The following is a 12,167-nucleotide window of genomic DNA, read 5'->3' on the forward strand; positions in this document are numbered from 1 at the left end:
ATATTAATGATACACCCTTGTCTAAAATGTGGTATCATATTGTGATGTAATATTTACATTTATTGTTTTGTTTAAAATATATTGCTATTTTAGACAAGTGTGCCAAGGCTATTCAGTGGGGAAAGGACAGTCTTTTCACCAATTGTTGTTGAGAAAACCAGATATCCATAAGCAAGGAAATGAAGTTGCATGCCTACCTTCGACTGTATAAAAAAATTAACTCAGGGTTATTACATTGCCAAATTGCTACCTATAGAGGATGCAACAATTTATACTCCTTTTGCTAAAAATGTGAGTGATGGTTTCCCAAACTCTGGTCAACAGGGGTTATCACATCTTTGGTACTCTGATAAATGACAAAACAGCATTTTGGCTTAATTCTAATTTGCATTATCTAATAATAGTGAGGTGAGCTGAACAACTTTGCATGTGTTTAATAAGACATTTGTACTATTTTTCAGTGACCCTTCCCAATCCTTTCCAAATTTTCTATTGTATTATTCATCTTTATTGATTTATAGGGACTCTATTTATTAATGAAATTAGCCCTGTGATGGACACTGGGGAGGGTATGTGCTATGGGGAGTGCTATGAATTGTTTAAGACTGAAAAACCACAGACCTGTACCCCTAAAACAAATAATACATTATATGTTAATTAAAAAAAAAACAACACCTCACCAGATACAAGAGAAAAAAAAAATGATATTCCTGAAGGAATACCAACCCCTTCCCAGCTTTTTTTATATCACCGCTGATCATAGGGTTCTAGTATGTTCTCAGTGTTTGTCTGCTGGTGCTAATTGCCCTTTTAATACTTCTACTATTCACTGTCACATTACATTCTGTGCTTTCTTATTTACTTGAAAAATATTTACAAAACAAAACAGAACAAAAAAAGAAATTAGCCCTTTGCACTACAAGTGACAGATTTTTCCCCTGGTGTGTCACCTGTCACTTTTCTTTTGCTTTTTTGGTGTTTTTTTGGGGGGAGGCATGGGGCATTGCCATGAAAACATGTGTTGAGATACTGTACACCCAAATGTCAGATGGATCACAGAATTACTCGTGAAGAATGCCAACATTAACAGGAAACCATGGAAGAACTTTCTTTTAGTCTCAAAGTCGGAAGGGCCTTTCAAAGAATGAATTAAAACCCCCCAAAGACCGATAAATTTGATTCTATGAATAAAGTATGTCTTCATGGCAACGTCTGATGGACTAACGCCCAATACCTTAGAATGTAACCTTATTTGGGAATAGAGACCTTGCAGATATAGTTAAGGTAAAATGATGTCCTACTGGAGTAAGGTGGGTCCTGAATCCACCATGACTGGTGTCCTTATAAGAAGAGACGAGGACTCAGAGATAGAGACCCAGGGAAGACACCACATGACCACTGAGACAGAGATCCATGTGCTGCAGCTGGAATGGGGGCCACCGGGAGTGGTGGTGTTTTTTGGGGAGCAATCAACCAGATTGTAAGTTCTACTGGGTTCCCCACCAGACTGATTTACTGCCATATGCCCCATAGCTACTGTGGCCTGACACATAGTAGGTGGTCAGTAAATTTACTGAGTAAGTGAATGGAAGGCCTCGGGAGCCGAGGGTTTGGAGAAATACTTGGAATGTAAAACCTGGTATTGAAGTGGATGTTGGGGAGATTAAAGTAATGACGCCACATCCTCTCTTCAGCCTTCAGCCATGGGAACTGGTGTGAGCTGTCCACAGATTTTAACACTTGTGAAGCAAAGGAAATAACACCCCTCCAGGGCTTTTGAACCAGCAGACCATATCCTTGGATTTCCACCACCCCAGCCCCTCAGAGAAGAAAAGGCAGACTTTCAAAGCTGGCAAAATAACAAAGTTTGGCGTTTTAAATGGAAACAAAAACAAACATGAACAAGCTTTTTTCCATTTCTCAGCCTCCTCCAGGCAAAGGTTTAATAAGTAAATATTTGCCTTCTGTCCTCCCCAAAAAACCTCACACCACTTTTCTCCTTACAACTTAATATATTAAATTAAGTGCATATGTGATATTCAAATATATATGATTTCAGGTCCCCCCTCCCCCTTTTTGGGAAGATTTCATTCATTTTGACAGAGACACAGAAAGAGAGGGAACACAAGCAGGGGGAGTGGGAGAGGGAGAAGCAGGCTTCCCGCTAAGCAGGGAGCCGGATGCGGGGCTTGATTCCAGTACCCTGGGGCCATGACCTAAGCAGAAGGCAGATGCTTAATGACTGAACCACCCAGGCGCCCCTGTTTTCAGTCCCTTCTTCATAGTTATTTTATAGATTAACAAAACACTGGAATTTAAAAATTATGTATTCATATTATGTAAAGGTTTTGTTAAGTGAATTTGGGAGAATTTTTTAACTGTTCCCCCCCTTCTTGTTTGGAACATATGTTGAATGATTATAATGAAATAGTAGATAGAAATAATTTTCTATAAAGTTAGATATAACTGTTTTTTGTGTTGCTATTTTGAAAAGATGCATTTTTGTCAGCATGGTGCTTTGGTTGTTTGTAATATTCATGTGACTCATGATCTCAACACTTACATGCTTGTATCTTCAGTGTAAAATCTTCAACTAGACTGCAAACAAGGCAAAGGTTACATCGTGAAAGTAAATATTTCATTGCCTCTTAAAATAACTCTGCCAGCTGCAATATTCCCATAAAACAGTGTTTTTAAAACCAGCTCCAAGTGTGAAAACCATAACTGGGTGTTTTTTAAAAAATTTTTTGTTTTAAAGATTTTATTTATTTATTTGACAGATGGAGATCACAGAGAAGCAGGCAGAGAGAGGAGGAAGCAGGCTCCCCGCTGAGCTGACAGCCCAATGCGGGGCTTGATCCCAGGACCCTGGGATCATGACATGAGCTGAAGGCAGAGGCTTTAACCCACTGAGCCACCCAGGCACCCCTTTTTTTGTTTTGGTTTTTTAAAGATTTATTTATTTATTTGACAGACAGAGATCACAGGTAGGCAGAGAGGCAACCAGAGAGATAGGAAGGGAAGCAGGCTCCCTCGGGGCTTGATCCCAGGACCCTGGGATCATGACCTGAGCCTGAGGCAGAGGCTTTAACCCACTGAGCCACCCAGGTGCCCCCAGGCACCCCTGTTTTAAATAATTTTTAAACTCTATCTCTAAAAGTTTACTTCTGAAAAATGACTTTCATAATCTTAGTCAATATTTATATATCTAAATGTCCATTCCTCAGTGTCTCTGAAAGTGCCCTGTCACAGTGTACTCCTAATTTCATTCTTAGGTCTTACAGTATGTTCACCACGTGTATACTCTATCTGCTTCAGACTCTTTTGACCTAGAAGGTCCTTGAATGATACCCTGGAGCACTCCTTCCCCGACTACAAGCCAGGACACTTCTGAAACTTCTCCCTTCATTTCCTGGTGGTTCATGGACACTCAGGCTTAGAGTACAGAGGCCAGCAGCAGCCTTGGGTACCACGGTACACAGAAAACACAGGCCTGAAAAGAGACTTGACTTTTGTTGTTTGCCATTTTTGTGTGTGTGACCTACTGTCTTGATCTAATCTGGCTTGGCCTGCCAGCAGTCTGTCATGCCTGTTAACTTAAGCACACCACCCCCCAACATTAAGTTCCCATCAGACTTTATTATTTTATATTATGCTTCTGAAGATAATCTAGTTAAGATTATTTTCTGGAGTCTATATTCATAGATTTTTTTTGATGAACAAACATGGATTTAGTCAAGTTCAAAACTAAATCAAGTCCAGAATAAAGAACGTTTACAACTCAACAATGGAAAAAAACAAACAATAAAAAGGGGGACAAAGGTCTTACATAGACATTTCTCCACAGAAAATATACATGTGACCCATAAGCACATGAAAAGATGCTCCACATTTCTAATCATTAGGGAAACACACATCAAAACCATAATGAGATATCCCTTCACACCCACTAGGATGGCCATTTTAAAAAAAAAGAGAAAGTAACAAGTGTTGGTGAGAACATCAAGAAATTGGAACTTTCAGGCACTGCTGAAGGGAATATAAAATGGTGCAACCACTGTGGAAAAGAGTTTAGTGGTCCCTCAAGAAATTAAACAGAGGGGACGCCTGGGTGGCTCAGTTGGTTGAGCGGCTGCCTTCGGCTCAGGTCATGATCCCCGCATCCTGGGATCGAGTCCCACATCGGGCTCCGTGCTCGGCGGGGAGCCTGCTTCTCTCTCTGTTTCTGCCTGCCATTCTGTCTGCCTGTGCTCACTCTCGCTCTCTCTCTCTGATAAATAAATAAAATCTTAAAAAAAAAAAAAAGAAAGAAATTAAACAGAGAATTACCACACGATCCAGCAATTTCGCTCCTACGTATGTAAACCAAATAGCTGAAAATGGGGATTCAAACATATCGATATTCATAGCATTATTCACAATAGCCAAAAGATGGAAACAATCTGTATCTATCAACAGGTGAATGAATAAGCAAACACCATACCACAAGCAAAGAGAACTCATTGGCATAAATAAAACCATATTAGAAAAAAAGCATATTTTGTGACAATTTGCTAATAATTTGCAAATGTTTGGTCTGCTACTGTGTGCTAAGACACTGTCCTAAGTGTGCTTTACATGTTTTAGTTCAATTAATCTTTACAAAGGCCTTAGGGGGCAAGTGATATTATTCTCATTATACAATAAGAAAACTGAGGCACAGAGAGGTGAAGTCACTTGGCAAAGATTACACAGCATGTAAGAGGCATTGTCAGGATTTGGACCCAGACAGTCCGGAGCCAGTACTCTCAGCCATTCCATTCCAACTTCCCACAAAGTTCCTGAGCATATGGTACACAAATGAACTCTGTGAGAGAAAGAAAACATGGTTACGTCTCATGCGTAGTGTAACCAAAGCACTTACTTTGTACACGGGAGGTGCTCAAGTCACAGACAGCTAACATTGCAAAAGGGAGATGGGTAGACCAGGGAGGCATTGCAAATTATTCCAGCCTCGACATGAGTTGATGAGGACTTGGGTGTCCCCAAAATTTTCAATGATCCAATCGTGTAGTACCAGTTTCTCATCATGAGAAGAGGGAAAATCAAGGAGCCCCCTGTAGTGACTCCTGAAGAGTCACTCACCCACGCTGGCATGTTGACCACAGACACCAACAAGAACCCTTTTGCAGTATGTGATCTCTCCAAATTCTCTGTTTTCAAACCTTCAGGCCCCAGGGTTTCTAAGAAAATCCTAGATATCACCACTGATTGTACGAGCAGCCACAGACCGTTTCCACCACACTGTTGTATCTGGGCGGCTAAATCCCACAGCGGGCACCTTCCAAATACTTTTGAAGGCTGTTCTGCATAGCTTCATCCCATGGCTTAACTTGGGCTTGCCCTCTGGCAAGATCAATCTGCAGAGTACGCTTGAATATTAACAATACTGGCAGGGTTCCTGGTCACGAACAAGATTTAAATAGAGAAGGGTTGCTGCTTTTCACACATTACCAACAAACAGTATTTTCCTCACCAGTTGTCCATCCTGCAGCCCGTTGGCCTATGCACAAAGGTGGTTCATGGGCACAGATACAGCAATGTTGGAGGAAAAGCATGTCAACAGGTAAAAATAATTTTAAGGTTCACTCATTTGTAAACTTTCTGTTTTTGAGCTGCTCACAGAGGAAAAGGTGGAGAAAATGGTGAGAATCTGCCATCTCAGATGGGGACTCAGTTCAAAGTCACAAACAAAATCTTGGATTTCAAACAGGACTCATCAAGCCAACAGTTTTACGACTGTTGTGTTGCTCTAGTTATAAATGTTCTCCAGAGACTGCTAGAAAACTAAGCAGTTTCCTTTCCTTTTCTTTCTTTTTTTTTTTTTAATATTTTATTTATTTATTTGACAGAGAGAGAGAGATCACAAGTAGGCAGAGACGCAGGCAGAGAGAGAGAGAGAAGGAAGCAAGCGCCCTGCGGAGCAGAGAGCCCAATGCGGGGCTCGATCCTAGGACCCTGAGATCATGACCCGGCCCAAAGGCAGAGGCTTAACCCACTGAGCCACACAGGTGTCCCTAAATTTTTTAAATAATTATTTTTATATAAAACAGACATATGTTAGGAGCAAAAAGTGAGTAAATCTCAAGGGTAGAGTGAAACAAATATTTAAATATGTATGTACTTGTGTAACTACCATCAAGAACAGTATACAGAGGGGCGCCTTGGTGGCTCAGTGGATTAACCGCTGCCTTTGGCTCAGGTCATGATCTCAGGGTCCTGGGATCGAGCCCCGCATCGGGCTCTCTGCTCCACAGGGAGCCTGCTTCCTCCTCTCTCTCTGCCTGCCTCTCTGCCTACTTGTGATCTCTCTCTCTGTCAAATAAATAAATAAAAAATCTTAAAAAAAAAAAAAGAACAGTATACAGAACATTCTCATACCTCAGAATGCTCCTTCATACCCCTTTCCCAGTTAATAACCAGTTCTCCTGGGGCGGGGGGAAAAACCTGAAAAAAACTGGGAGCCTGCCTGGCTCAGTCAGTAGAGCATTCAACTCTTGGTCTCAGGGTCCTGAGTTCAAGCTTCATGTTGGGCATGCAGCCTACTTTAAAAAAATAAATTAATAAAATAACTGGCTCCCCTGAAGTCATCCCTATTTGTAGGTGGCCCTTGCTTAATTTTGCATCTTTGGGGGTTTTAGATAAATTTTGCACTGTGCATTCTTGTCTGGCTTTTGTTCAACACTATGTCACAGTTTACATAAAACAGCAATTTGTCCTTTTTTTTATTGCTGTTATATTCTATGACTGTATCATAATTTATTCTTATTTCTACTGCTCAACTGGTTTTTTAAAGATTTTATTTGTCTATTTATTTATAAATTATTTATAAACAATGCAATAAAATAAACAATTTATTAATAATTACAGTAATAATAATAAATAAATATTCATGATTTATTTATTTATTGAGAGAGAGAGAGAGAGAACGTGCACAAGCAGGTAGAGCAGCGGGCAGAGGGAGAAGCAGACTCCTGGCTGAGCAGAGAGCCCAATGTGGAACTTGATCACAGGACCCTGAGATCATGACCTGAGCCAAAGGCAGACGTTTAACCAATTTAGCCACCCAGGCGTCCCTTGACTGTTTCTTTTTAATGAAGATTATATTTATTTGTTTTAGAGAGAGAGAAAGTGTGTGCGAGCAGGGGAAGGGGCAAGGGGAAAATATCCCAAGCAGAATCCCGGATGAACCAGGAGCCCAGGGTGGGGCTGGATCTCATGACCTGAGGCGAAAGCAAGAGTTGAATGTTTGAGTCAACCAGGTGCCCCTCTACAATTCTACTGTTGATGGACATCTGGGTTATTGCCTATTTGGGGCTATTATTTGTAAAGCTGCTAAGAACATTCTGTACATGTCTTTGGCAAACATATATACTCATTTCAATAAGAAGTACAGGAGTCTTAGGGCATATAATAGGAAAATTTGACCTATTCTGGTAAGGCCAGGAAATTATTGCACTAAAACGCTTTTTGGGTGCTAATGTTTTCTGAATCTCAAACCTGGAGGTCAGGAACACATCTCCTATGTCTAGGAAGTTAGTTGGGACCCTTTCTGCCTTTTCTCTCAGTCCTGGAAGTAATAAGGTTAAAGATGTTTTGGGACTGGCTGTCACTTATATATTTGGACTCTTCGTAAATGAGTAAGATAAAGCCTGACTACCCTCACAATTCAGACAACTACTATTCTGTAGGCGATAGCTATTTTCCTTTTGCTGTCAGCATCCAAATCCCTTCATAGCTTGGGGAATTCCCCAAGGGATGACTCTCGGTTGCAAGGCCCAGCCCACGTGCTGAAGCTGAAAAGGCCCTTCTACCACAGTCTCCTTTGTAACCAGAGCATGGCAAGTGACCTGCTTGCACGGACCCACCTGTCGCTCTCAATCACCTGAGTCTGAGTCATGAGTCTTCCCGTCCAAAAATGGTAGAGTTGGCAGTGCATTTGGCACACAGAGGGCAGCGGGAACGGCAGAGCTGCTCCTAGCAGATGGGACTGTAGGTGTCATTTTTGACATTGTTCCTGTTGCAAGGCCTCCAACTCAGTTCCTCAGCCGTCCCAGCCATGCTGTAAGCTAAGCAGTAGATGCTAATCCATTCCTTTTGTACTTCAATCAGCCAGCTTTGGTTTCTGTGGCTTATAACTAAGAACCCTGACTGCTAGATCCTCCTAAGCAAATTTTCCTGTTAATGATGATTACGAGTATTTGCTGTTACTACAGAACTAGAACAAAAAAACCCTAAAGATTGTATGAAGTCACAAGACTTTGAACAGCCAAAGCAATCTTGAGAAAGGACCACCAAGCTGGGCTCACCTGGGTGGCTCAGTCAGTTCAGTGTCTGCCTTCGGCTCAGGTAATGATCTGAGGGCCTTGGGATCGAGCCCCACTTGAGGCTCCCTGCTCAGCCTCTGCTGCTCTCCCTGCTTGTGTTCTCTTTCTCATTCACTCTCTCGTTCAAATAAATAAATAAAATCTCAAAAAAAAAAAAAAAAAAAGAACCACCAATACTAGATTTCAAGCCATACTACAAAGTTACAATAGTCAAGACAGTATGGTACTGGCACAAAAAAACAGACATATAGATCAATGGAACAGACACAGAACCCAGAAATAAACTCACCCTTATATGGTCAAGTAACCTCCAACAAAGGAGGCAAGCATATACAATGGGAGTAAAGACAGTCTCTTCGGGGAGCCTGGGTGGCTCAGTGGGTTAAAGCCTCTGCCTTCAGCTCTGGTCATGATCCCAGGGTTCTGGGATCAAGCCCCGCATTGGGCTCTCTGCTCACCAGGGAGCCTGCTTCCCACCCCCTCTTCCCCCCACCTCTCTCTGCCTGCCTCTCTGCCTACTTGTGATCTCTGTCAAATAAATAAAATCTTAAAAAAAAAAAAAAAAGACAGTCTCTTCATAAGGGTGCTGGGAAAACTGATGGTTTTAGGCGAAGAATGACAATGGACCATTGCCTTACACCATACATAAAAATAAACACAAAATAGATTAAAGACTTAAATGTTGAGACCTGAAACCTTAAAATTCCTCGAAGAAAACATAACCCATATACTCATGGACATTAACCTTAGCAGTATTTTCCTGGATGTCTCAGGAAATATGTTTCCCAGGCAAGAGAAACAAAAGCAAAAATAAATAATTGGGGTTACAATGACCAAAAACTTTTGCAGTGAAGGAAACCATAAACAAAACAAAAAGGCAACCTACTGAGTGGGAGAAGATATTTACTAATGATTTGTTTGATAAGGAGTGAATATCTTAAATATATAAAGAACTCATACAACACCAAAGCACAAATCACCTGAATAAAAATGGGCAGAGAACCTGAAGAGACATTTTTAAGGATTTTTTTTTATTTTTAAGTAATCGCCACACCCAACTTGGAGCTCAAACTGCCAACCCTGAGACCAAGAGTCACATGCTCTACTGACTGAGCCAGCCAGGCTTCCCTGAATAGACATTTTTCCAAAGAAGACATACATACAGATGGCCAACAGACACATGGAAGGATGCTTAATATCACTATTCATTAGGGAAATGCAAACCAAAACCACAATGAGATCTCATATTACACCAGTCAGAATGGCTAGAATCAAAAAGACAAGAAATAACAAGCATTGGCGAGGTTGTAGAGAAAAGGGAACCTTTGTGCACTGTTGGTGGGAATGTAAATTGGCGCAACCACTGTGGAAAACGGTATGGAGTTTCCTCAAAAAACTTCAAATAGGACCAAAAATATAAAATTAAATGTAAACATTTTCATAGAGAATTTGTTTACGATATGATTTCAGGTTTGTTGTTGTTTTTTTTAATCTCATATGCTCTCATTGCTCAGGAGAGTTAAGTGACTTGCCTGAGGGTCACACAGTTTGGACTTAAGATTTAACTCCCATTACATGCTTTTTATAATGTGAACATCAATAACTTTAAAACAGGAACATCTGGTGGCTCAGTCAGTTTAGCATCTGCTTTTGGCTCAGGTCAGTTTCCCCCGGGGCCTGGGATCAAGCCCCTTGTCAGGCTTCCTGCTTAGAGGGCAGCCTGCTTCTCCCTCTCCATCTGGATTCCCCCCCCCATCCCCCCACTGTGCGCATGCTCTAATTAAAAAAAAAAAAGTCTTTAAAAGAAAATAACCTTAAAACAATTATGTAACTGAATTGCATTAAAATGAAATAGAGAATTGGGGCGCCTAGGTGGCTCAGTGGATTGGGCCACTGCCTTCGGCTCAGGTCGTGATCTCAGAGTCCTGGGATCAAGCCCCGCATAGGGCTCTCTGCTCCGCAGGGAGCCTGCTTCCTCCTCTCTCTCTACCTGCCTCTCTGCCTACTTGTGATCTCTCTCTCTGTCAAATGAATAAATAAAATCTTTAAGAAAAAAAAAATGAAATAGAGAACATAAAAACTCTAAATTCAGAAAAATTAAATGATCTAGTTTTAGTTAAAACACAACATAATACATAATTAAAAAAAAATTTTGTGAATACCAAAGCTCTTCTTTATATATGTAAGAAATACATACCCGAGTAAGATGAGAATGGAGGGATATGCTCCAAAATTTACCAGGGGACTATCTCTGAGGGCTGGAATTATGGGCAATTTTATTTGTGTGTGTTTGGGAAGAAAAGTATAAGCTTACCTTCATCTTCTAAATTTTCTGTAATAAATGTGCTACCTATACACTTTCTGAAAAAGCCTTTTATTACTGTTATTATTAGTCATTTTGATATTGTATCTTTAAAATGAAAAGTATACTTTTCACCACTGATTGAGCAACATCTCCCTGAGGCATGTATGTCACATGCATCATTCCATTTTATTTTTTTAAGACTTTATTTCTTTGACAGAGAGAGAACATACGCAGGTAGAGAGGCAGGCAGAGGGAGAGAGAGAAGCAGGCTCCCCACTGAGCAGGGAGCCTGATGTGGGGCTCAATCCCAGGACCACGGGGTCATGACCTGAGCTGAAGTCACTCAACAAACTGAGCCACCCAGGTGATCCCCTCGCCCGTTTTAATTTGTACAACAGTTTCATCAGGTAATAATGGTATCATCATGTCACAGATAAGGAGGCTGATGCATACAGAGGTTCAACGGTCATGATCACACAGTAAGTAATGGAGTCTGGGCTGTAGTGAGCTCAAAAGTCCACCTCCGTCTGCTGGGCTGCACCAACTCTCCTACCTTCTGACCACTCCCAGCTTCTCTAGTATAGGAGAGTTGCTCTGCAGAGGCTGGTGTGGCCTCTCAGGTACTCTTCTTTAAAAACACATTTAAGGGGTGCCTGGGTGGCTCAGTGGTTTAAGCCACTGCCTTCGGCTCAGGTCATGATCTCAGGGTCCTGGGATCGAGCCCCGCATCGGGCTCTCTGCTCGGCAGGGAGCCTGCTTCCCTCTCACTCTCTCTGCCTGCCTCTCTGCCTACTTGTGATCTCTCTCTGTCAATAAATAAATAAAATCTTTAAAAAAAAAAACACACATTTAAGGTATTAGACAATTTAAAAATGATTATATGTATCATAAAAAGACTGGAAGGTTATGTTCCAAACAGTATATACTGTCAGGGCATGGAATTGATAGTGGTGGGACTTTTATTTACTTATTTTTAAAGTATTCTGCCCCCAATATGGGGCTTGAACTCACAATCCCAAGATGAAGAGTGACATGCTCTACTGAATGAGCCAGCCAGACACCCCAATAGTGTTGGGACTTTTATTTTCTAAGCTTTTATACTTAAGTAGTTGTTTTCTCTTAAAAATATTTTTCTGAGGCGCCTGGGTGGCTCAGTGGGTTAAAGCCTCTGCCTTCGGCTCGGGTCATGATCCCAGGATCCTGGGATCGAGTCCCGCATCGGGCTCTCTGCTCAGCAGGGAGCCTGCTTCCTCCTCTCTCTCTGCCTGCTTCTCTGCCTGCTTATGATCTCTGTCAAATAAATAAATAAAAATCTTAAAAAAAAATTTTTTTTCTGTAATAGTTTTCTTTTTTAAAAAGATGAGAATCAGAAAAAAATTATAGATTTTTCCTATATTGCCTATCTTTTGAACACGGTGCATCTCAGTATCAGGTTCAGTACACAAACCATTTCTAGAGACGTGCATAACAGTAACATGTACTTCGTCACCAAGCCC

Source organism: Meles meles, chromosome 3, assembly GCF_922984935.1.
Source record: "Meles meles chromosome 3, mMelMel3.1 paternal haplotype, whole genome shotgun sequence".
Classification (NCBI taxonomy): domain Eukaryota; kingdom Metazoa; phylum Chordata; class Mammalia; order Carnivora; family Mustelidae; genus Meles; species Meles meles.